Source organism: Gymnogyps californianus, chromosome Z, assembly GCF_018139145.2.
Source record: "Gymnogyps californianus isolate 813 chromosome Z, ASM1813914v2, whole genome shotgun sequence".
Classification (NCBI taxonomy): Eukaryota; Metazoa; Chordata; class Aves; order Accipitriformes; family Cathartidae; genus Gymnogyps; species Gymnogyps californianus.
The window spans coordinates 1,863,668-1,889,563 of NC_059500.1; the positions used below are offsets into that span (position 1 = coordinate 1,863,668).

The 25,896-nt window shown below is 42.0% G+C and overlaps 1 protein-coding gene across 1 annotated transcript in view; it reads left to right on the forward strand.

Moving 5' to 3' along the window:
* The window catches only part of FAM172A (family with sequence similarity 172 member A), a 199,067-nt gene that overhangs the window by 168,656 nt on the left and 4,515 nt on the right, over positions 1–25,896 (forward strand). The window lies entirely within an intron of this gene.

Consider the following 25,896-nt stretch of genomic DNA (forward strand, 5'->3'; position numbering starts at 1 on the left):
CATCACAGTCTAAAGGGATTGCAGTTCTCTTTGAAGGTATAGATGAACACTAATAAAGAAGAAAAGTAGGAGGTTTGAATTTGCTTATAAGGCGACGGAAGTGGGAAAATCACATGTATTATTCCCTGACAGGTTTTGTGGTGCATTTAGATTATTTTATCTGAAATATTAGGCTGTTTTAAATTCTGGGTTTGTTTTTTTTTAATGGAAAAACCATTAAAAAAAGGAAGTTGTCTCACTGTTACTTCGTACTTTTTCCCATTTCTGTTACATGATCTTATGCCGATAAGACTACACAAGTGTATTGTGTTACTGTTAATTTAAATGTTAATTATGGTGAAAAGTATATGTATGGCTTTTGTGTAGAACAGTAGAGATTTTATAAGACTTTAAGACCCGGTTTAGTGGATCAACCAGGGGAACTGCAAGTTAATAATATATTAGGCATTGCAAATCCGGGTGGAGTAAAAGGAATCCAAACATACTCTGGTGAAGGGAGCTCTAAAACTGTGGTACTATAAGAAGCAGCTGGAATTTGCATTTTATCCTAGAACTTTCCTTTCTTTAATCTAGTGAAGATGTGTTACATAGCTCTTTCAGTATATTAGTGAAGTATTTTAATATTAATAATAGCATGACTACCAGTGTTTAAATGTTAAAATAATCCTATTTAAGGGCTTTGCTTAAGTGTGATATGAAGTAAAAATATGTAAGTGGATTTTGCACATATATTCATTGAGAAAATTGTGCTTCTAACACCGCAGAACTGAACTGAGATTTCAATGCAAAGTGTCAAAACGCGAGAGTAGAATTTCCTCATAAATACGTGAAAAATAGTTTAATTAGTTATTTTTCTGTCCTTTCCATTTTCCAAGGCAAATTAAATGTAATAGTGAATCTCAGTATCCTGCAGTACCAGGGTACAAAGTGTGTGAGGTTTTTACAAGCTTGATTAAGCTAAGGCATTTTATTTGCTTGTCGATATTGGATTATATTTTGTCCTGGGGTGGCTCTAGCCATCTGACAGGAGTATTATACCTTTGTGCTATGAAGTTGGGAGACGCTAGTGATCTTTAAAAGCAGAGTTGCTTCAGAGGAAAAGTTTTTGTAGGCTTTTTTGCTTGTTCCTTCATCCTCCTCCTCTCTTTCCCCATCCCTTTCCCAGGAACAGGTGATGAATAATGTTTAGGAAATCATTCCCCACAGGTCTCCATGGGAAGACTTGTTATTTTAGCAATTTTGATGTAGTTACCAAGTCATTGGTGAACCTGTATGGTCCTGTGGTCATGAATATTGCTTTGTGCACCAAGTTTTATTCCAGTCTGGGAGTGCTTTTGAAGTATTAATGTTGTATGTCAGCTGCTTGGCTTAAGAGCCTTAGTGTTTTCTTTAATTCCTTTAAAACATAGTCTGAAATAGTCGAGGGTGCAAAAAATATAATTACAATATTCTTTGACAGAATAAATTTCAATCAACAGAGTGATGATTGTGATGTTAGATCTCCGGTATTGTAGTTCTTGTAAATGATAAACCTTTTATTTTTTTCTACATCACCGAGTACTTTACTGGGTAGATTTAAAAAAAAAAAAAATCAAAATAATGACACAAAACCACAGCCACCCCCCTCTTGGTCCCTACCCCGGCGGGCACATAACTTCCAGCATTTTACAAGGTGTTAAAGTACAGAGATCTTATTTTCTCAGCCTTAAAAAAAAGCATTGTTAATTTAACCCTCAGTAATCTTATTTCACTTCGCCGCCGTTGCTGTCTACGGCCCCGGCAGATTTTTTTTCAAACCAGCTGTTGAAAATAACCTAGTTTAAAGAGTTCACGGCTGAACGTGAGGGATTCATCATTATATATTTACTGTCTGAGGCTGATATAGCTGTAAGGTTTTTCAGATGCCATTGATCTATTGCGCATGTTCCCTCCCCGGGTTGCGGGACGTGCTTCTATTTGCATAAGGCCCTGGGCAAGGTTCTTTCTTGCATTGATTGGCCTGTCCAAGGGAGCCTGATGTGCTCCTGCATTGATCACCCTGTCTTTTCTTGGAAGGCAGTGTTACGCCGAGTTCATCTCTAAACATTCTAGGGAGAAGGGAAAACTTTACTGCAGATGTCTCAATTTTATTCAGATGTTCCTTTGAGTATAGGCCTTCCCTTCCCCCCCCCCCCGCCAGGATAAGTATTTTTTTTCTTTTTTGTCTTTTTTAAATTTGGGTGTGTTTCCGCCGTTATAGCACAGCATAGACCAGCGTGTAGTGAAAAGCTACGTTAAATAAAATCGCCATTATGTACACCATTTATTCCATGCTGTGTTGTTTTTTTTTTTTAAAACAATGCCTATAGCTTCCAGCAAAAATCGAAACTACTCTCTCTTCAAAGAGTTTGCAATTATAAATGGAGACTTAATCTAAGACTGTGCGTGCTGGTGTCTTTGCTTAGATTAATATTGTCAGTTTGTAACTTGCGTGATTTGTACTAAATTTTCCCCAGTCTTACAAAAATATTAAAAAGTGGCATCTTCGGAATAAAACTGCCGTTGGGTTTTGGCTTTCTGGAGCTGTACTTCAGAATTAATCACGTAGGTAAATTGCTGAGCAGACCGATGATTGATCAGCTCCGTGTTGATCAGAGAGGACAAATACTTGCTTACGATGTCCTTGTTGTTACTGACGTGGTATGTCAGGGGCTGGCTTTCGAAACCCAGGTTTGGCAGCCGGGTTCTTGGCTCACCCTTGTAGGGGATGGAGCTTTTCAGTGTCTGCTGCAATAACAACCCATATTCGGGAGCTCTGAAATCCACCGCTGTAATTTCTGAGAGCCGCGTATTTGCCTACATGCCCGATGATGAGAAAGATGCCCGTTGTTATTGTCCACCAAACCTATTTCTGGGGTCAGAAAATTCTTTGACACGTGGACTTCCCTGTAGGTAGAGGTGAAATGTGGTTATACCCCAAGGGTGGCTCATATCTAGTGAATAAGCTGACATGTGAGCTTTACCAAGCGCGTGATAGTACTGTATGTTGGTGAAGAATAAAATCTTACGATAGCGTTCCTGTCCTACAGAGCACTGAGCATCACAGAGCCGTTCCTTCATCATTTTTAAAAAATCTACTATGGATATTTTTGTGGATGCTGTAGAATTTTCTTCGAAGGAAATGAGTATTCAGAGATACACAGCTGAGATCATATGAACGCTATTACATAAATTACGGAGGGGGTTTTTTTATCACTTGGATTATAGTTTCATGTCTTTCACAGAAGCAATAATGTATTGCATTGTATTGCGATACTTTGGCTTAGGGAACATATTCCTTTGGTCATTCGGTAAAACAAAACTTAGATAAGTATAATTCAGGTAGCGTATATGAAATTTCATCTTCATTATCATGCAAATGCAGTGAGAATGTAACATTTCCCAAGATGTCATTTGACTATTAGGATCTTTAGAAAATGGCCTCTCAAAGCCACAAAGCTAATATTCCAGAAGAAAGCTATATAATACCTAAAAATTGTCTATCCTTATTCTATATGAATAGCAAATGTAATAGGACAGGCCATTATTAAAATCGCAAAAGAATGTGTTGACCTATTGGTACAGAGGATCTTTTCTGATTTTTGCATCGATGATGAATTCTGAGCTTTCCGTAGCATAGAGGATGAACATGCAAATACAGATTTCAAAAATCTGCAGGGAAAAAAAAAGTTGGATAGTGACTGGAAATCTGTTCTTTTTTGTTTTAGTATATAAATGAAATCGGTGGATATTTATACCGATAACTATTTTGTTATACATAGCAATATCCTGTGCAAGTGTTATATATATTGTGTGTCTGCATTGTGCACAGATTGTGTATCTGCAACACTTTTCACTTATTTTAAGCTGTCTTTTGCTGATAATTGAGTCAATGAACATAGAAGATGGGCACGGGCTAAATATGAGCTAATCTCTTAAGTGGGGAGTGGAACTTGCTTTTAATTCTGAAATAAAAGAAGAGTCTGAGTATCTCGTAGCAGCCCATTATCTGTGTTATTCAGTTGAAGAAAAACGCTGGACTTGCTTATATGCATGAACTGTGCAGGGCAACAAGACCTGAAAAATTTCTGGTAGCAAAAGAGATCTCTTGCAAACAGCTTCAGTTTTGAAAAAGAAAGGGTGGGACACGATTGTTTGTAAGCAATTAAAATGAAGAAAAGAAATGTAATCTCTTACTTCAGGTAGAAATACTCTCTGGGAAAAAAGTATCCATAGCATGCGTAGCATTGTGCTGTTAAACAAAGCGGATGCCTTAGAAAAATGTGATGAAGATGTATATAGGCACTTCCAGACTTTCTGATGCCCTCCATGGATGTTGCGTAGTGAGATTTTTCTCGGCAGATATTTGCAGCCCCAAGTGATGTTCTGGATGTGTTGAAATAAGTGTTTTCAATGGGTTTTAGTGATTGCTTGATTGCTGGGCATCAGGAATACAGGCGAGTCCTTTTACCGATAAGGTCTGAGTAAAATAGAGCAGCACAATGTAAAAACCCATATTTTTAAGTTTTCCTGTGAAAAATCTAACTTTCATGGCAAAACGTGATATTTTTCAGATGCAGGGCTGATGTTTTCCAGATAAGTATATACGGAATGAAATTCCAAAGTCTGTGGTTTTTATATTTTTAGTTTGTAAAACCATAGTATTTAGAGACTGGAAAAATTACAGAGGATGTCTGAAGTGTCATCTCTCTCCCGAGTCACTGAGACATTTTCATTTTACAAGCACGTTACTGAAGATAAGAGGTGGTTCTGTGTTGTTTTGCTAGGGAGATCTTTTCAAAGTCCAGGTACTGCTAATATGACAGATGTCACGCAGCAATTAAGAATGTTTTCCACTGCTTCATTCCCACCTAAGCATTTTTACTCTCCATGCATCGTACATACGTGGTATCTGCCCTTCACTGAAAACCTTTTGATGATCTAACTGGCAAACTTCCATCACGTGCGAGATACTCTAGTGCATTTTTTAGAAGACATTAAAGTTTATTTATGCTAAATTTTTTTTTGAGGTAAAATGGGGTGTTTAAATGACAAAGGCTTGATCAAGAACTCCTTGACACTTGTGATCTGGTGCAGCAGTCAGAGGAGGGAATTGATAGAGCCTCCCCGTCTCACTTCAGAAATGCTGATTTTGTGTCATGTTCGTATTTTGAGGAGAGGCTGCTCTGGATGCGATACAGACTGCTTAGCACCAGATTTAGCAGGGTCACCGTTTGAGCCCTACTTTATTGCTGAAAGGGTAACGGGTGGTGGGGCTCATAAGAATAGTGTGTAATAAAGACAAAACAATTAGAATCGTCCTGCTCTGCAGAGTCTCACGTTGCTTCCCATCGCCTTTCTTTCTTCAGGAAAAAAAAAAACAATTGTCCTATTTAAGTAGAGGCTAAATCTTTATTTGGCTGGGCAAAACTGATTTTTATTGCATGGCATAGAAAATAATGATGTAAGTTATTATTTGCATTGCTTTGGATTGCACTTCTTTTGTATGTACTCGATACATTTTTATATTTTGCAGCATTCTGCTAAGTACAATCTAACTGAAGTTTTTTACTCTAATTGTGAAGCAAGTGCTATAGAAAAAAGAAATTTGAAATTTCAATGTCACTATATTTGGTAGATTCGCATGAATCTGTGGAAAGGGATAGCAAGTCTATAGTTTGTAACTGCACAAAATTAAAATTAGTTATATAATGCACATTCCTCGAGATACCTTATTTTGAAGGAAAAAATCTTTCTGCCTTCTGCTTCTCCTTCATACATACTAAAGTAACTTTTCGCAGTTTAAACAAATATTTCTAAATCAGGTAGTTCAGGAGACACATCCCATAGGAAAAAGCATCCGCCTGCATTCGGTAAGCCAAATGCATACAGGCATATGCCACAGCGTGCTGTTCTGTGCGTCTCCCTGCCCCTATACATCTCCACACGCGATTACGCGTAGTGCGTATTATTGGTGTAAAATTCTTAATAAGTTTTAGCAGGGTAATTTCTATAGCGTCAAAGACCTATTGATGCTGGTAATGCAGGAGGTGTGTTTCAGTCCTCCCCTGTTTCCCCCTGACCTCCCGCACATCGACACACTCCCCTTCAATCACTCCTCTTCCACCCAGCTGTATCCCAAGTGAAACTTTCCAGCCTGTCAGCAGCGAACGCTCGGTGCGTGCCCTTGCACGGCAGCGTGCATCCCTTTCCTCCCTTTCCTGCTCAGCCAGCGCGCCCCGGCCGCACGCTCCGAACAGCAGAAGTGCCCCGGACCCAAAAAAGCCTCCATTTTGATTTTAACCCTCCTTGCAAGGCAGGGATGATGAGGAACGCTGAGGGGACGTCGGTCTTCGCGTTCCTCTTTTCTTTTGCCGGTGTCATTCACGCCACGCACATGCCCGCGCGGGGCTGCGCCTTGTGCCTGCGCTCCCCGTCCTCAAACAAACAGTGCGCGGCCTGAACTCGGGGTAAATAACAACTGCTTTCCTCTGCAAAATTAACTTTTGTCGGCCAGCCTAAAGTGTAACCCCGTGTCACATTTTCTGCAGTAGGTTGACATCCTCGGGCACGAGGGATCAAGCGGTGCTACGGCGAGCGACCTTGTCTTTTCTTCTCTTCCTTAAAATAGCCGTTAGCATCTTTGTGCATGGAAGGGGAAAATAATAAAAACTTTCTTAACGCCTGTAATATATAACTGCGCTTTCGCCTCCCGCCTCCCCAGCCGTTTTGTGCTGAGCTGAACCGTGCCGGGGTTTGGGATGGGTTCCCCGGGCGGCAGCACCGTAAGTCTCCTGAAAAAGTATTTATTGATAATAGCCGTAGATACAGCATCTGCTGTAAAATGCAGCTGAATTATTTCAGTTGCTGTTGCTAACTTTTTCAGAATGCTAAATTGCTGCTAAAATCTAATGACAAAAACTTCCAAATCCATTTTTTATGACTACGTTCTCATATTAAGCTTAAATGTGTATATGCCATTTAGAGATTTTAATGAATCTTATGCAATTAAAGTTTCATCGGCAATTGTACCCTAATAGTTATTGTAAGGTGTCTAAATACGTATCTACTGTCATTCTGAACATTGCGTTTCCAGCCATTTGTCTCCTAACCTAATGCATATTTGCTGCCTTCACTTTAAACAGGAATCAATTTATAATGCACATTGTAATCTTTTCGTAAAAGCCTAATTATGTACATTGCTTTTTAAAATGCGAGGATGGGAATAAATGTCTACTAATGCTTTACATGGAAAAACAGAATACAAACATCTTGTGATCTGAATATATTTATAAATAGTCACTTGCACTTTTTATGCAAATGAAATTGGGCAGCGCTGTCAGGCTTCGATTTTTTTTTTAACTTTTTTTTTTTACACTATTATAAGAGTGGCTTATTTGACATCTCATATATGTCTTTTTGTAATGTTCAAGGCTTTTTCCATGCACCTGTAACTGGTGCCATCTTGTATCAGTCTTTTATACCTTTTGTCTTTGTTTCCTTATTTTATTGCCTGTACTTCACGGAAGACGTGAATGCTAATGAACATATGACGTATACCATCATTCACAAGATGAACAGATAGCTTTCTCTCTTTGTCAAATGTTTATGCAGTAAAATGAAAAATTAAACAAACCTAGCGTGACTCCGTTGTAATTTCAGCTTAAATAAAACACCTACTGAAGTTTTGTAGAGTTTTTCCCATCAGAGGGAAATTTTTGAGACTGCTGAGGGGCTATTTTTATATCCAAAGAGTAAAGTTTGAAGTAATTTGCTAAAAGGCGTAGAGGTTATATTACGAAATTGTTGATACTGGACGGCAATAAAGTCTAAATAGTGTTAACCTCCAATTAACAAAAAAAGGGGGGGAAGATGTCAAAACACTCGTTACAGGTTTAATTATAATTTCTGATTGATTCAAAACCTTCTGACAGCGTTCTGGCCGCTCCGATTGAGCCGTTGAGCCCGTGCTGCCCGTATTGTGCGTTCGGCGGTTCCGATTCGGCATCTTCACCGCGAGTGATTCTGCCGGGCTTTCCGACGCCCCGCTTCTCACGCGTGGCCCGCTGCTCCGCGCCCCAAAATTTTCCTGAGCTGCCCGCGACGTCGAAGACATCTCGGCCCTCTCGGGGCTCCGTCCGTGCGTCCACCCGCGCCCGCGTTGCGTGTAACGCGGGGGCGCGGAATAACGAACGAGCGCGCCGGCGTGCCCGCCTCGAAGGCGCGTGACGGCGGGCGTTGGGTGGGTGAAGCCCCGCTCCCACGCGTGCACCCCGGGGTGTGGGGGGGATGCTCCCCCGCCTGCGGGCGGTCCCCGGAGGGGGGGGGGGGGCAAGGAGAAGGGGGGGGGGTCTCTCTCGGCAGCCGGTGACACTAGAGGGCACTGCTTGTCCTCGGTTGCGGCATCCCTTCTGGGACGGCGAGCGGGACTCCCGCTGAATTCTGTAACCTCGCTTTAATGAACGATTGAATTCTTCCCGATTCTTCCCTTGGATTCAGCCCAGGCGGTCGGATTCGTCGCCGTTTCGGGTTTTTAGCCTCGCGTTAATGGAGCGGGTGGAGCCATCGGTACTCGCAAACGAACGCAGAATCCAGCGCCCCGTACGGTCACAATTTTTAAAAGGGGGGGGGTGGGGGGGGGTGGAGGGAGAAAACACCTCGAAATGTCATTCTTGGCAAAGCCAGAAGGCTGAGTTTGCCCTGCGATGGGGTTTCGATCCCTTGCCAGCTGTGCTTGCAGCACAGCAAGTGTGATGCACAGCGTTAGAAACACGTCGGGGAGAGTGCCGAGGAGTTAGGGTGATTTATTTCAGCAAAGGTCAAGAGAAAGATAAGCAGAGGACAAGAATAGGAAGTTTAAGGAGTGCGTCTTCGGTATGTGCAAAACGTGTATCATTTACATTACCCTTGGAAAAATGTTTCTTAATTACAGAATACTAAATCACCTGAGTTGCTGTTCCAAGTTCAAATGTTTCTTCCATTCATAGGCTCTTTCAGGAGTGTTATTTAGGACAGGATTTACAAAAGAGGTTGAAGAGTCAGATGAATCGGGTTAATAAAAGCCAGCACCATTTCACAAACATCAGAAAATTAATGCCAATATTAGGTATGTGACATATCAAAATAATAACAGCCAGGCTCAACGTGAAGATGCCAGGGGTTGCGATTAGCTCGTCCGTGTCCTCTGCGGTCAGCAAAGTGCTGTAATGAGTGCTGCGTGCTGGCCAGATCAGGCGTTTTTCTTTGCTATGAAATCCCAGCACTCAAATTCAAGAGATTAAGTCCTGTGGTTTAAAGTACTGTTCGTTGCTTAAGCTGCGATTTGGGATCGGGCCCCATATCAAATCTGGTCTGGTTTTTTTGTTCTAACTCTCTGGTGTTTGGCCAAAATACTTCTTTCTGGTTAACGGTTGCTGACTTGCAGTGAGTGTGTAAATTTTCTCACACCAAGTATTCATAAACCTGTGTAGTTAACAGCTGGTTTGCATGATCCCTGCAAATGACCTGTTGGTCGAGGTGATGGGTGTTCGGTGTAGCTAAAGGTTTTTCCCCATGTAAGTTCTAATTTTCAGCTGTTTGAAACATAATGACTTTCTTACATAGGAAAAGTAATTTTTTAATAAACTTCTAAAATACTGTCCTAGCCAGAACTCATGGCCATTAGAAGGCAAGCTAGTATAACAATAGGTTATATTTTGTGCAGAGTGAATTGAAATGATTTTATTTTAGTCCAGCATAACCACTTGCAAATGTCAGAGTGATGTTGAGCCATTCTAGTTCTTAGCAATGTATTTTTGAACAGTGCAGTGAGTATATAAATTTCTGAAAAATCCTCCAGAGGAAGTTACAGCACAACTCCAGAGGATAGTATCGTGTGTTTATTATAAATATGTAGGTTTTCTAATTATTTCTGTATAATCACGTAGTAGTCTTGGACAGTCTGGTCTCCCACCTGATCTTTAGTAATAGATCTGTCATTTAACGAGAGCCAGCATCACCTAGTTTTGCTTTATCAGTTCAAAGGCAAAAAGAAAAAAAAAGTGTTTAATCAATATGGAGCAACTCTTCTTGCATTCACCATTTGATAATTTGAAATCTTATTTTGTGCGTACTAACAGTCTACAAGCAGTGAGATGCCAGAACTGCTATAATAGGATTTTCCCCCTCCTAGCGGGATGTTGCTTATGGCTATAAAAAGTTAATTTCAGATCCTGATACACTTGCATTAATTTTTGAGACATTGGCTGAGTGTAGTACAGCGAAGAATAACACGAACACCGCACCGCTATGCTGTAGCTAATCGTTTATTACCTCCAGCCAAAGGAAGCGGCATTAATGTGCAGGCCACAATGTCTGGAAAAAAGAGGGAGGAAACTGGCAGAAAAGGTCTCCCAGATTTCTTCCTGAGGGTCTTGAGAAGAGGACCGGCGAGGAAAAGGAGAAACAATAGCTTCATCGTCTCTTCAAGGCTGTTTAAATGGGTCTTGGCGTACTTGGGAGATCCTGCTTGTGCATTAAAATAATATTTGATGATGAGACTGTAACACTTACCACACCGTCCTGCTTCTGAATGAGAAAACGGATCTTCGTGGTTTCTCAAAAGTGTGATTTATGCATGAAAAACAGGCGATTTAGATGCTTATCATCTGCGATACGCACCGTATCTCGGTAATGCGTTTATATTCTTTGGAGTATTTGCTGACAAAAGGAGCATGTTGTCTCTTCGTTTGCCGGTGAGGGATCTGTTGACTCCACAGCTATGTAAAAACCTCTCATCAGCACCTATTTTAATCAGCAAGAACTTTACTATAAATCATTATCAGAAAAAGCATTGTGCTACACTTTTATACCGATACATTTATTTTGAAATTAATAGGGAAAAATAATACAGAGCCTGTGCTTGAGATGGGCTAATAAGCGTGCCCATGAGACTTTCCTTTTTAAGCACTAAATGAAAGCTTTTGCATTGCTAACAGGCTACAAAAGTTGCTTAGGTAATAAGACTCTTTTTCTCTTATCAGTAAAAAAGAAAAGGGGAGGGATGGGATGGCTCAAGGGATTGGTAATCAGATTACAAAGTCTTTCACTTCTAGGTCACTGGTTCAAATCTGCGCCCTGTTTAGTAGTGACCAAAAGCTGTTCCCAGCTGATGGCTTTTCAGTAGCCTTTGTGCAAAGCATTAGTGATCTATATCCAATGCCTGGTGAAAATCACTCCTAGCCGTTGCGTTGGGAGTCTCAACTCAGACCCTTTAAGTAGGAATAAACGACCCGCTCACGCATTGAAGGGTTTGGTGGTTTATTTTCCAGAAAATAATTTTAACAAGTTAGCAAAGCAGTGCAGCTGAATCTGCACTGTCACAGCTGCTCTGGGCTCCAACAGCAGACCCTGCTTCCCAGCACTGCCACTATCGCTTTCCACTGGCATCGCTTCATAAAAAATTGTTACCAGCTTACTTAAGAATTGGACTGATATCTCTCTCTTAATTTGAGCCGCGTGGTATCACTCCAATTTACTTCCATATTAGGCTAGAATAGATAAAATCATAATTGCAAAAAAAATGAGAAGTAAAAAGAAAATTACTAAATTTCTTCATCTTAGAAGAAATATCATACTTATTAGTAGAATTGATTTTGACATATAGAGTGTGAAAACATTTTTATTGATGGTTTTAGTGCTGCAGTAACGCGGTGGAAGCTGTGAGACTGCAACTTCAGTAGGCTCTCGTGCTATACATGACTTATACCGCTACAGTGTTCTCAGATAAATGTTGGAAGAGCTTTATGAAATTAAATACTGAAAATAAGGGAAAACAGAAAATTCCCCAGTACCTGCAAAAGAGTCCTTTCGAGTGTACATCTTCTAGTGCCGTCTCTTACTGGTGCTTACTGTCAGATATTTAAATGATGGGTTTATAGACTGCTCTTGTCAGCGTTTTGAAGTGCTATTTTCCTTAAGGTAGGGGAATGCTAGACGACACTTGCTGTAAGGGGAATGTAATTTCTGGTTCATTAATTTATGAACCTGAAACAATGACTGTCTGCTATATGTGCTCTGTACATTTCTGTGGAAATCCCTTTGACAATTTTAGAGGTGTGTTTATGTCCATAGGGAAGCACACAACCCATTATAAAACTGTGACTTTTCCCCCAAAACTAACCAAAGAAAAACTGTATTTCTTTTGAGACAGCAGGCATGCCGCATATATGTTGCAGCAGATATTTTTGTACAGAACTAGATATTTCGTCAATCCTGAATGATATTTCATCAATCCAAGCCTCCCAGGATCAAACGGATCACATCAGCCAGCTCTCTCATTACTTGCATAAACTTTGGAGTTTGCTGATAACACCTCAACATGGGAAAATAAAACACGTGCACGTGCTGAGCAGAGCTTGGTGGGGTACCAGCAAGTGGGATACATGTCTGGCGCGGGGCTGGCAGAGGTCTTTGCTCTCCCAGGAACGCGTCCTCCGGTGTTGAGAGTGATCTGCCTAACACGCGTAGGGCTTCACCTTCGAAACCGAAGCTGGAAAAGTGTGCCGATAAAACCTGTGTACCGCAACACGTGTTCATTATCCACGTTTTGTGAGAATGGCTTGGGTGGAATTTATCGCCACTATTTTCACACTTGGCCTTCAACGGCCAAGCTAGCTGGCTTGCAATGCAACATGATCCCCTCCGGAAACCACAGCAAACACAGGGAAAAAAACCCAAATGATGTGTTTATGATCCAAAATACACCTTCCGCATCTAATAATGCTTTGGTATCAGATGTCTCAGAGATCCGCGGGACTTGGAGCAGCCACTGTGTCCCACCAGAAAGCTCAGGCTGCCCAGGCTCCTGCAGGAGCCATGTCTCTCCGTGTCCGAGCACCAGCGTGTTTTGTGGGCAGCTCATAATGTTTTGCTCAAGCTTACTTGCACCTGCATCTCTGGCCCCGTTAGCGGGGGGGTGATCTAAGGTTAGCAATACAAGAGGTGAGGGTGAAAGGGACTGCCAGCTTCGCGGGGCTGTTTGGTCCAGGAGCACAGGTTTGTAAGCCAAAGCCATTCATTTCAGAAGTTCACGCAAAGGTTACAGGGGAAAAAAAAAAAAAATTAAACTGAAAACATTGGCGGCACAGCTGTTGTTGAGCTCGGGAAAGCTTCCTTTCAAGTCTGGCGTGAACCTTCGCTCCCTTTCCACAGGGGAAGCTGGTTTTGTTCCAGCGGTTAGCCCAGGTCCTCTGCTCCGAGGCTGCACCAGAGCGCTTTAGGAGTAGGCAAACTCAGGCTGGGCTCAGCAGAGTAAGGTTTGTCTATGCTTCAGGTTTTTTGTGAGTTTAACAGTTAGTTTAGAAAGGAATTTAGTTAAACAGAGGTAACCGCTCAACGAGGCATTTGTCCTCGTGTAACAGTGCTTCTTGGTGCAGCTTAAAAGGACCTTTATATGGCTACAAGTGGTGTGCATATAGATTGAACTGTGATTTAGCACTATACATGTTTCTAAAGTATGTTATAAACTGAGGCACTCCATTGGTACACCTCCCTCCCGAAGTGTGCAGAAGCCTTCGGGTTGCTGTGTCCGGTGAGTGGACTTACCTATCCAAGTACTGGAGATGTCACCGGGGTCTCGTCTTTGTAAGAGGACAGACAGGGATACCGAGGCTCCCAGAGATGGAAGCTGTGAACGGTATTTGGTGTCGTGGTCCAGTTACGTGATGACTTTCAACCGATGGTGGGATACAGCCAGACTCCTCGTGGTAGGGGGTTGCTCGCCGGGACCCCGCTCTGCCCTGGGGAAGCTGTGGTGGTGGTGCTGGTAGTGAAATAAAGACGTGGAAAACCTGTCCCAGTGTGTTTCATCACTGAAGAGGACTTCGGAGGAAAAGGAGCAGAAGTAAAGCTTGCGGTTGCTTTTGGTTTTAGCGTTGCTTATGAACCTTACGAGATCAGAGGGTCATGGGGAATATCTTGCTAGTGATGTGTAATGGTTTGGAAGTAAACACCAGGGGTGGCTCCAGCTGCCTTTGATCTAACTAAATGGCTATTATGTATATTCTATTTAACTTATTTTAAAATTAGGCAAAGAGCATACAGGAATGCTTCTCTGTGTGCTAGATGCTTGAACTTCCAACTGTGTGTTCAGGACCAAACAAAAGGAAAATGGTTCTCTTTCAAGGAGCTTATCATTTGGTGGATATATAACACAAAGCAGGCATGAAATGCTGTGGGAAAGAGAGATGGACTTTCTACCTTATCCTATGTTTTTAACATTTTGAATTTTTATTGATGAGGGCCAGAATTTGCAGATTTCACACAGTGTCTTTTGCCTTCTACGATATCTGTGAATTTTTTTTTTTTTTTTTTTTGAAGTGGGACTTCTTAAGTTGAAAATGATGAGCTCTTAGCTTAAAAGGATGGGCAAGCAGTTAAATCCACAGCAGGCCTTTTTTCAAAGTACACCAGAAACTTTGGAGAGCGTGTGCAGAAAGTTTAGCAGACATCACTTGTGCTTTAGTGCGGGGGTGGCTGATCTTCACGGTCCTGCAGCATCCTGACGAGCTCCCTGTAGATCCCATGCTCACAGGACAAGGCTGCTATTTCTTCAGGTCCTACCCAGTGGATGAGAGACATTCACCGCAGCAGCGGGAGGGTTGCCCAGTGCTCCCCATGCCATCCCAGCTTGCCCACTGGTGTAGCCTGGTTTCAGGAGCCAGCCAGTGTGGCTTGGCTGATAGCTGTGGAAAAGCCTTGGTCTGGCAGCCGGGGTGCAACCGCCAAAGGCAGAGTCCGATCCAAAATTTTCAGGGCGATTTCTCCATTTCCTAACAACCATGAAAATAAACATGCGCCGCTCTTAACGTGCCAGAGTCTCTCTTTGAGGCTTGTGAGTACAAGAGCTTAGGTTATTTCACCAAAGGACTGCGTGTGATAAATGCGTACCTTCCTACATTGGAAGCTGGGGTTTTTCGGTGCTTTTGTGCAGTGTCTGTTGTCCTGACACGTAGGTGCGACAGCACTCATTACGCTAAGAAATGACACTCCTTGTTCTTCTGTTGACTCATCACTACCTGGCATCACTTCTCTGACTAACGTCATAAGTACTTGGGGATGATTTGTGGTATTTGGCTGGCGGGCTCATGCTGAGGGCGATGCAGACCGAGTAGCACACGGGTCTCCTGGAGCATTACTCGGCAATAAATGATGTGAGCAAGCTGATGACCAGGTTGGTCCAAGATCACTGAGCAGGCCAGGAGGATGAACAAAGGAAGACTTCACGGCAGCGAGACAGCATCCCGGTTCCCCACCCCATTTCCATGTCCAGGGATGCTGAGGTGGAAGTCTGTTGTGGCAGCGCCGTGGCTCTCCAGACCTGCTGGAGAGCAGATCCGTGCCTGGTGTCTCCGGAGGTGGAGGGTCTGGGCTTCCTTTGCCAGTACAGCTGTGCCTGGCAGCTAGCGGCGCAAGGCATGGACCAGATGTTTAATTATGAATGTGTAGTGTTTATGAGAGCCTGTTCTGTTACTCCGAATTGGAAGATCTTTATCTGAATCATTTGTCATATTAGATTAGTTATACATCCTTCAGGCTGCTTCACAAAGCCCTTCTGCGTATTGGAGATTTTCTCCTCTGTGGAGCCTTCTTAGCCTTGCTGCTACTTCCCCATCTCACGAGTGGGTGGAAAACCTTGTTTGATATGGTGTGTCCAATGTCTGATAAAGAGGCCTGATAAAGAATTATCCGGTATTTCCCCTTCTGCTTTACTGGTTTTTCAGACTTCGAAGACGTCAGTCATATTGTGGTCTGCTTGGTGTAGTTTGGTTTTCTGCCACACATGCACATACTTTTTTGGTGAAGGAGCATGCATGTGGCAGCAGCATTTTAGTGGGAGAGAAGAGGGAAGCTGCTGCTCCTCTCTTTTGGTTGCCCGCAATAATAAATCACAATTTGCCATTCCCTAACCACAAGGAGAGTTATCTCCATGCGTTTGTGGGACCCCAAAAGTTTCACTTTACATACCCTCTTGCTCAGAGGCCTTGCCTGTGGAGAGACTTTTCCTTCCTGAAGTTACTCAGAGGTTGCAAGAGTCGAAGCTGAGGCTTCAAAGGACAGGAAGAGTGAGTGTTGTCTTATCCTCTGGCCGAAGGGGAAATCCAGCTGTCTGTGTTTAAATAACAAGGGCGTCAGACTCCATGTCCATCTGCGAACTGCTGAGCTTAACGCTCAGCTTTTCTCATTTTGTGTTTGTTGTTTTTGTTTTTTTTTTAAAGTCTGGCCTTTTAATAAAAATTAATACATAGGCTGACATGTCTATGTACGCATATGATGAAACAGGGGCAACTTCTTAAATAAATGCTTGGTCCTTGTTCAGCCGGCATCCAGAAGTCTGTGGAGGATTTGCCCTTCTTGATGTTAAACCAATGCAGTTCTCTCTGTTTCTCTAGGTATAAAATGAAATATAAGGAAAGTGACTATTTCCTTGAAAAATGCACCAGCGTGAGATTTGCATAAAGCTGTAATAAAAGTTTTCCATGTACCATTCAAACAGAAGCAATGAAGAAGTAATGCCATTTTACCCTGTTGTATTTGATACTTAACATGTAAAAACAGTTATTTACTTGATTGTTTCACATTCATTTCACTAATATGATTATTCACTTGTAGACTGAGTTCTGGATTTACACATTTATTAAAACATGAGAAAATTACTTCCATAACTTACTTCAGGCCACGTTTCTCATTAGATATGAACCATTACCTTCATGATGGTAAAATATCAAAACAAAACTCCAACCCCTTGTATCATTTCATTTTCAAGCCTTGTGTATTAATGGTTTTGTTACACACTGATTTTCAGGAGCGGTTTATTTCAACTAATTTGTCGTCACAAAGATTTAAGAGCACTGTATTTTATTTAACTTTGAGTAAATAAAATTCCAAGAACCTGCATACTCTGGTTCAAAGCTTTTAGAGGTTTTCACCCCACATGATGCAAAAGAGGAGCCCAACAAGACAGGCTGAAAGTAAATGACTAGTTTTATTCATCCATTTTATATGCATACTGGTTGTTTAGATACAGCAAAGCTGGTCCACTGTAATTTAAAAGATGTTCAGCTCAAGCAAGTACCTTAGGAACGACTTTTTCCCCGGTGTGGGAAGGGTTTATTTCTGTCCAGCCCCACTTCCTAATTGATTTGAAATCACCCAAAGTAACAACCTCAGGGATGTTGACCAGGCTCAAAGCCCCGGGGCTGAAAACGGTGGCGGCGGGGAGCCTGACTGGGGAGCAGATGAGTGTCTCTGCCCTGGAGCAGTCGCATCCCTCAGATGGGTGGACCAGATGGCCGAGGTTGGTCGCAGCATCAACAACCCAGCTTCTATCTGCTGCCACCCTTCAGTGGAGCCCGTGCAAGCTGCGAGCTACCGCGGCAAGTCTGACAGGCGGCGACTGGAGGAGCCGTCGTAACTCAATCATCTGTCTGCACCCCGAGACCCTGCTCCTCCCTAGTCTGGAGCTTCCTACAACTCCCGTCAACAGCAAGAAAACTGGCGGGGTTTGAAAACTTGCTGATATTTGCTCACCGATAGGTCTCAGGCAGCGTTCAGCACCTCGCTCGGGTACAACGGGGCACCCCTGATGAAATGTCAGCCATGCGTCACTGCTAGGGGTCAACTGTGCACCGACTACTGCTCTTAAATTCTGTTAAAGTGTTCCTAATGGCTGCAAGATCAGGCTGGAGGTCTGGTACCCAACGTGTGTTCAAACAAGGAAATGTGTTCAAAATGATGGCTTGTGATTTGCCCATGCTCGGAGCTCACTAGGGCTGTGAAAGTCTTTGTGAAAGCTCAGCCCAGGCTAGCAAGTATGGGGCAAGAGTCTGAGAGCACTCCCAGCTTCAAGCAGAGACATCTCTGCTTCCTAGTCCACCTAGATCTTGACCTTTCTTGATGCTACAGCACTTTGAACTTTCAGTCCTGGGTCTAGATGGTTCTGATTAAGGCACTTTACTAATGGTTTGGTTTGGTTTGGTTTGGTTTGGTTTGGTTTGGTTTGGTTTGGTTTGGTTTGGTTTGGCTTGGCTTGGTTTGGTTTGGTTTGGCTTGGCTTGGTTTATTTTATTATTTGGTTTCAAACTAGGCATGGCACTCAAATAGCTATCCAGTGCTTCAGAAATCCAGGTAAACCAAGAAAAAGCAAAGCTATGACCTACAGCATAAGGTTTTACTGGCAAAGAGGTATTGGCTAAGAGCTTGAAAAAATCCTTCGCCACCCCAGCCAAGACAACTGTGTTAGCAAAACCTCTAGAGCAGGTTTTGTGTAGCTATTCCAACTGAGGAATGCTCCTCCTGGCTGAGCTCATGTCATTTGGAGAGGTGACGCAGCCTCCTGCCAGAAAACCTCTTGCGTCTCTATTAAGAGGATGCTGCTGACACAGATGCGTGGTAAAGCCAGAGCAGCAAAGGATCTTCTGCTGTGCCAGAGGTTTGGGTGTGATCATGCGCTCGCAACGTCTTCCACTACCCAAGTCCAAATTAACTGTGTAATACAAAATGAAATACAGTTTAGCGAACTATGTGGATTTTTCAGATATGATTTTCCTGGGGTTTCTGTACTGCAGTGGACATACCCAAGCTACCTTTAAACAACCCAGCTTGAGTATCAGATGCTCTTCAGCATTAGTTGTGCCAAACACTGGACATGCTAATTAAGGCCGCTCCCTGGCAGCATAAATCGGCACTTGTGGAGCTCCACGATCCTAAGGCCGGACCGTTTTTGAGCCCGTATATTAGAGGCAAGCCAACGTCCTCCTGCAGCAGTCAGCAGCATAGGAACATTAAGACTTAAACTGATCAGGCTTCACTTTCTATTCCTGGTTGAGATAGGTGCAAGTTGTTGACCCTTCAAAACTTTATTTTCATGTCAGTGAGATGTACGGAGGTTTCCCCAGCTCAGACCTCCAATTTTGGGACGGCAGACTCCTGCTGTCAGGAGGGAGTACCAACTGGCTGACTCCAGCGAGACCCAGCTGCTCCAGACCTCCTTTCCCGACTATCAGTGTGGTTCTCCAGCAGCCCAAAGGCAAATATCTCAGCAGCCTTCACCAAGGAAGTATCCTGAGATGCATTAAAAAAGGGATTGGCTTTTCTTTGCTTTAGTTGAGCTTTTGATGGGAAGAGCTTCACCAAACATACATTTTTGGTCTGCAAGGAAACTGTCTGCAGAGTGCCAACATTTTGCGCTGCAGACCATGGAGGATGCCCCTTCCACCGGATTGTTTTGGTTTGAGCTGTTGTGGGTGAGATGTAGTGGGCCCATTCAAAGATTTTTACCCACGTGGTACCGTACCAGTTTATGTTATATGGTGGGCTTTCTATTGAACTTTTAGGCTTTGTTCGTACTAGGCAAATTGCTGGGAGGTTTGTAAGCGAGGTGAGCCAGCATCCTTACCCGTGGTCCTGTCGCATCTGTTAGCACAACCGCCTGTGTTTGGGAACTTGGTGTTCTCCACGTTATTACAGGTCCTCAAAGCCTTTTCTCCTGTAAGCTCTCTGTCGTAAGACACTGGGGACAAGAGAAGAGGGAGAATTGCAATATTAAGTTTAAAGTTTTAATAAAGCTGAAGCCTGAGGCTTTTATACTAGAGCGCCATGAGTTTTGTTGCGCTGTTCACAAAATATTACCAGCGGAATTTTGTGTACAGGGTTTTTTTGTTGTTTTTTTACTGAGCTATGCATAAGGGAGATGACCCCTATGCTTTTTTAATCTTGAGTTATTTTAGAATTAAGTATTTTTCTAATCATGATTGATTTTAAGAACTTATACTCCTAATGTAAGGTATGTGTGGAAGTTTTCAGTAGAAGTTCTGCAACAGAAATTGGTTTACAGTGTCAACTGTGACAAGTCCTAGACTCCAGATGCTCTAAAGCAATCTGTTCTAATATGTTCATGCGTTATTATTACTGTTGCAGTGTGATTTATTGCTGTAGAAAGCTATCACAATTTTAGATGTAACAAACATCTAAATCTTTGAACAGAATATCAGAAAGTACTTGGCTATGGTCGTTCTATGATTGTATCTCTGCAGATGTTTTCTTTTGCTGTTTAAAAACTGGTGTGTATCAGATGCTTTGTCTACTGCAAGCAGGGATTTTATCACATGTCTGTGAATTCATTTAGGGAAATCTATTCTTGTTGCTAATTGAAAATGGGAACTAGTTTAACTTTGGATTATTCATTATTTTTGCTATGTGCTGTTCAAGTGTAGTTGCTCAGTAATTCTAATCCCTAACAAATAATATTTTATGAAGACTTGAGGATCTAATTCCATTTTAAGATGTCCAAAAAACAGAGTATTTCAGAAATTCAGGAATTCTATCCAGGAAGCAGTGAAAGGTCTTGCGAATCCCGCGCCTACAGACTTACAGAATTATATGCTTCATGGTGGAGAGGAGTCTTTCTCAACTGCGGAAAGGCTCAAGCGCTACCACTCAGACAGACCAGTTACTTGGTTTGTATGAGATTGAGTGAAAGGAGGGTCGAAGGGGATCTTGAATGACTGTAGACATGTAGAGCGTGCGGAGTTACGAAGAAAGAATCCACATGTCCTTCCAAAAGTGTTAGGTAAAAATTGCCCTCCTGCACACCATTCCTGGCACGTGATTTCTTCTGTTTTGCCATCTACCACTGCTTTTACAAATATTTCGGAGTCCGGCTGATGCCGTTTTTATCCACCAGAATTTCTACTGCAAATTCATTTCATTTCTGGAAATCATTGAGGACATTTGGACAGGGGCTTCCAGTTCAGTTGCTCTGAAAGGAATTCAGTTTGCACTCACCAAAACCTCTTAGAGACTCAAACCAGTACAAGGCAACTGGAGACAACGGAGGACTTGCATCAAAATTATATTGCTCCGAGCCAAATGCTTATTGTAGACATGCCCATTCAAGGCCAGTGCATACCATGTAAACACCATGCCACAACTGAAATAGCAATGGAAGACAGTGGAAGTAGATGAAAGTTTTTTTCAAAAGTTCAAGGGAAAATAAAATCTGGGGGCATTTTTTGGTTTTTTTCCAATCCGTTTTTCCTCATTCCTAATTACAAGCAACTCAGAAGAGTAAGTATCCACCAAATATGACGTGATGGAGGTTGATTTGATTGTCTGAACCCATAAAAAAAAGAGAGGCATGTTTTAACTTCCTTTTACCTTTCTCAGAAGTTTGAATTTTTGGCCGTTTTGGATTTGTTAGAATAGGTATAAAGAGTATGGAATCAGTGCAGCAAAGAGTTACTCCCACAGGCCATTTACCTGAAGTTTAACTGGGATATTCATGGATTTTCGTGTTTGCGGGATCAGACCTTTGAGTCCCCTTTTAGCATACTGATGCTTTCATTTGACAAGAGTGCTATGTTATAAAATATATACCAAAGATGTATTTTATCATCTATTCTAAGTATATATATACACACTCAATATACTGCATATGTAATATATGTATAGGAGGCGATGTTTTATATTGCATACACTGCAGATAATAAAGGTATCAACCTTTTGTCATTATAAAGTTATGATAATTGTGTAATATAAACTTACAGAGGATTGCCATCTGACCTTACAGACAGCTTAGCAGTAGAACACTTATTAAATTGAGCAATAATTAATATGTAAGGAATACATTTTTAGGGGATTTCAAGTTCTTGCTTATGTAAGTGATGGAGTTGAATACTTGAAGAGTTTAATGCAAATAGATAATTGACATTTTCCCTTGCAAAGTGAAGGAACAAATTTTCAACCACTGGCATAGAGAGGACTTTCAAAAAGATGCCTGAATGCTTTCTAACTTGTTGCAGTGAACACTGGTCTACGACTTGCCATTCTAAGGGAACCAAATATAAAGTAGTGATGATATATGGTTAATAAATTACAAAAACAAACTTTACTGTGACTACAAAGAAGGAACACAAAGACAAAGGTAAAATGGAAACGCCTGAGTAGAAAAGATGGTTGGGAAAGTCTAGGGGACCCAGAGTGGTGTATTGAGTGATGCGGTAATAAATGAGAACCGGTTTACCTACCGGAGAAGTGCCGGTTTACCTACTTCTGACTATAAATGATTTATTGGAAGAAGAAGAAGGAATGTAAGGGCAGAGTGAGCAAAGCCGTAAGCCGTCCAATGAAGGGGTGCACAGAGAGATGGCTTCCTGCAAAATCTATTCAGCTAAGAATAATTTAAGATTTGAAAGTTAGCATTGAGCAGAAAATTAAGTAATTCCTAGGCTGTGAAAACATCTTGTCTATGGAATTTACTGATATACAAAGAGTATAAAGCATAAAATGAAATTTAGACACAGTCCTTAGGTCTTTGTTTGCAATTGTTGCTTCAGTAGAAAACACCATTATTGTGGAAAAAAAAAAATGTAATTTGTAGTATTGCAAATAGTCTGTGGTCTATTAAATATCTTCAGTTTTAGCATATCCACTTTAAAAGAGTCTACTGGCTACATGGAATAAAACTAGTCCTGGGAAGTGTAAGTCATGCATCCCATAGCATCCTTCCTTTGGAATTTGGTATAACTCTGTAGTTGTATCAAATTTGAATGGCAGCTGGGTGCTACATTTGTGTTGAATGTTAGTATGTTTTCCTCTAACATTTTTATTCTGCTCACTTAATTTTTAAAATTTATGGGAATTCAAAACTATTTTTAGAAAAGAGAAATATGTTTTAACTGTGAGCTATCAATCCATTGAATCTGAAGCATTTACTGAGTATTGAAGCTTCTGTGGCCAAAAGCACATAGGCTTCTTGTATCGTCTTGCAGGATAAATTATCATCCCTGATAAAAGGGTCTGCTGCTTGAGCATCACCTGGATCTGTTCTCCTTGGTTATTATTATCAGTTAATGTCCCGTTGTAGCAGGGAACTTGAGCTGTTATGGTAGAAGCTAAGTGTCCTGGGTTTGACATGCTCTGTTGTGACATTTCTGTGTCACTTAAAGATGGACGCGTTAGACTTCTTGTTTAAGTGAAGGTTATACCCTTGATCCTTTCTCCACTTGATGTATTGTTTTTGTCTGTTTTCTTTCCAAGCTGGCACATACGGGCATGGATGCCTACCAAAACTTATTTTTTCTGGGCTGGATGTAGAGAAATCTGTAACTGAAGCTCTGTTAATCCCTTCGATCCCTCTTTGCTGCTGCATCCATGAGCCCTTGTCCTGACCCCAGCACTGTGGCTGAGTTATCAAAAAACCTCGCATTGTCAGCTTCAGTCTCTTTGCTGATCTTTGTGCAGAGAATACTGTTCTGCAGGCATCCACAAAGCTGAGCAGCAAGCACCAGCAGCATGTTGGGTATTGCATATTATTCCCCATATCGTATACGATCTGAAAAGCAAAGACTGCGTGTACCATGTGAAGAAAGAGTAGGAAGAGATGGCTGCCAGTTATTCCGTGTGCGTAGGGAAATTGAGAATAGCAAACCTCAGCTAGGTCTAGAAAGGGAGAAGGGAACTGCACGTCTGTATTTCCTTGTGATTTGAAGAAAAAGGTGATGTTCTGAGATGAACTGGGTGGCTAGTTTTCGGAACAGAAATGTGGGACACAGTGGCTCGAGAAAAGACTGCTTTTCCAAAGCAGAGGCTATTTTTTCCCCTTGCTGGTCATTAGCAGTGCTTCTGAAGCCCAGCCCTTCATGGGGGAAGTCATGCTGGAACACAACGAGCTGGTGACGATTTTAAGCTTCCCCCAGCACATAATAACTCCAAGTAATTGGTAGGTACATGCGCTTCAAGGACAATGATATTTTTGCTCCTTTGCCTGTTTAAATCACAGCATTTTGTGCAAGATGGTGCAGCCAAATGAGTGCTGGAATGCACAGCAGTGGTACGGGAATATTAGTACATATGGCACGTTTCTAACACTCAGTATACAGCAGGGTTTAGTGCGAGTTGAGTGTGTGTGGCTTACAGGTCTTGTTTTTAGATACTGTCTCTTTCAGAGAGCTTTTTTTCTGGTAGGATTTCTGAGGCACTGTCACGGCAAGCACATGGAACGGAGGGTCCGGTCCCCGAACCACACTGCCTGTGGTGCTGGGTTTAGGAGAAGCCTGGTAACACAAGCTCCTGACAACTCCTAGGAGGACCTGCAGCCCTTCAGCAGAAGGTCTTTCTGCAGATCCTGTCCCGTTTAGAGAAGGAGGGTGATGCTACCTTAACTCTTATGTCACGGTAAAGCAGTTGGATCGTTGTGATGGCTGGTAAGAGAAAAGACGAGCTACAGCCCTCCCAAAAGCAGCCTGGTTTTCCCCTGCAATCAAAGGGTCATCTCTTCCATGATCATCTCATGCACATAGCTCTGCCTGATAAAGGGGATGGTAAAGCTGCAGTCTAAAAACCAGTATTTTCAGATGTTTGGCAGATCTGAACCACATTTGGGGCCTGGTGTAATTGTAAAGAACTTATTAGAATAGAAATAGAAATAGAAATAGAAATAGAATAGAATAGAATAGAATAGAATAGAATAGAATATTGCAGGTGAGATATTCGTAGTAAGTCCAAGTTCTGCTGAACCACACTGGTCGAAGGTCTGAGTGACTCAGCCCTTTGAGAGACAAAGCATTTATCGGTGCTTAAGATGTCCATACAGGTTTGGGGAAGAGGATTGTAGTGTCAATAAAAACCCTTGTTTTGAGGCTTCACCTTCCTCTGGAGCTCAGGGGCTTCATCCCCAGTTTAGCAGAATCACCAGTGGTTCCTGCGATGGCCCGAAGATCGTCCTGAGAGATTCACTACTCTTACGTATGGTTTGAAAATGGAGGGAGTTTTGCTATCTTTATATTTACAGTGAAATTTAGTGGTCGGTATCAGTTATTTGGCTGAAAATGTCAGTATTGTGTTACAGCTGAATGAAGCTCAGCCTCTTACAATAGATGGTATTTTCTCCTGAGTGTGTGATTTTGTTCCCCACGCACGTACCTGTTATGTCCCATCCTCCAAAAATTCTAGATATTAAACGTGCCCCACAGGAGGGTAAATGATGGCAAAAATGCTATGTATGGAAAGGCTTCACATGAAGAGAGATTACTCTTAAGAGTTTCTTCATACGCACTTGCCCAAGATGTCCTAAGCTCAGCTGAATTCCTGAGTCATGTAATACTGACATTAACAAAGACAGAGTACTGGGGAAGGTGGGCACCTGATTTTACCTGGAACGGGGAGCACTGCATTGACACTACCTGGCCCATAGCGGTGAATGTTTTTCCCCTAGGATACTGATCCGATTACACTGATTTTAAAATAAACATAATGTAAACCAAAAAAAAAAAGGCAAGACGCAATAATTCAGAATGTCATACCACAGTTACGTGGAATTGGAAGTAAGAGTGTTTGGTGAAAAGGGTTTACTTGTGTGATATTTCGAAGAAACCAGGAGATCGTTTGCATAAGGTATGGATAAATGCTACTTTTGTATCGAAAATCTGGATCGAGGTGTTTATTTTGAAGTTTCTGATGCAAAACATAATTCACATCCCCATTGTAAAAGTCTCTTTTAGAGCAGTGGTTTTGGAGGTGCAGCCTGTATGCTGATAAGCAGTTACTAGAGCACGAACAAAGAATGCCTGGTTTTAGAAATGTTGTATGTGTTGCCATTTATACAAAAGGAAGCTGAAAAAAAACATTAACTTTAGTGCGGCGTACACGGTGATAAAGACACTAGTTGCGAAATGCTGGTTTTATAAGTATAATTCATTATACTTTCTTTGATCCAGTGTTACAAATTAGGGTCACTCGTGTCAGGAGATTAAAACCTTTTTGTCTCTCTTTGATATCAAACTATTCTTTCCCAGTCCCTTTTATCTTGCAGAGCAGCGCTGAATTCCACAGCATCTTTGT